The following is a 512-nucleotide window of genomic DNA, read 5'->3' on the forward strand; positions in this document are numbered from 1 at the left end:
CAAACCTCCATCCCCTCTCTGCACCTTCGCATGCATGGATTGAGAAGGGGTTTTGTCTATGGCGCTGAAGTAGGGAATTGCAGGGCTGATTGTGTGGATGGGAAGAGAATTTAAGCTTTGCTTTATAGCGTCAATGGCGCGAGCTTCAAGCTCATAAAGTGAAGTGAATAAAAGGTATTGTGCTTTGGGCACCATTGATAAGACCTTCAAAACACCATCAATCAATTCTTTGCCTTTGTCATGGATGGGAGTGGGAAGATATGACACTTGAATAGATGGGACTTCGGGAAGATAGTTAATTAACTCGCTTTGTATAGTATATTGTATATGATTATCATGCACTCATAGTATTAGTTAGAGCACCATTATCAGTAGATAATTCACAGTTTTTTAGGCCAAAGATGACAGCATGGAGGAGAGAGAGGGAAAAAGGTTATCCTGCAAATGAATGGGTTTTTGCAGAAAAGTGGGTCCCCTTGCATTAGTTTCTCCTAGCCAGCTTACACGTGGCT

The sequence above is a fragment of the Ipomoea triloba genome, chromosome 16 (assembly GCF_003576645.1).
Source record: "Ipomoea triloba cultivar NCNSP0323 chromosome 16, ASM357664v1".
NCBI lineage: Eukaryota > Viridiplantae > Streptophyta > Magnoliopsida > Solanales > Convolvulaceae > Ipomoea > Ipomoea triloba.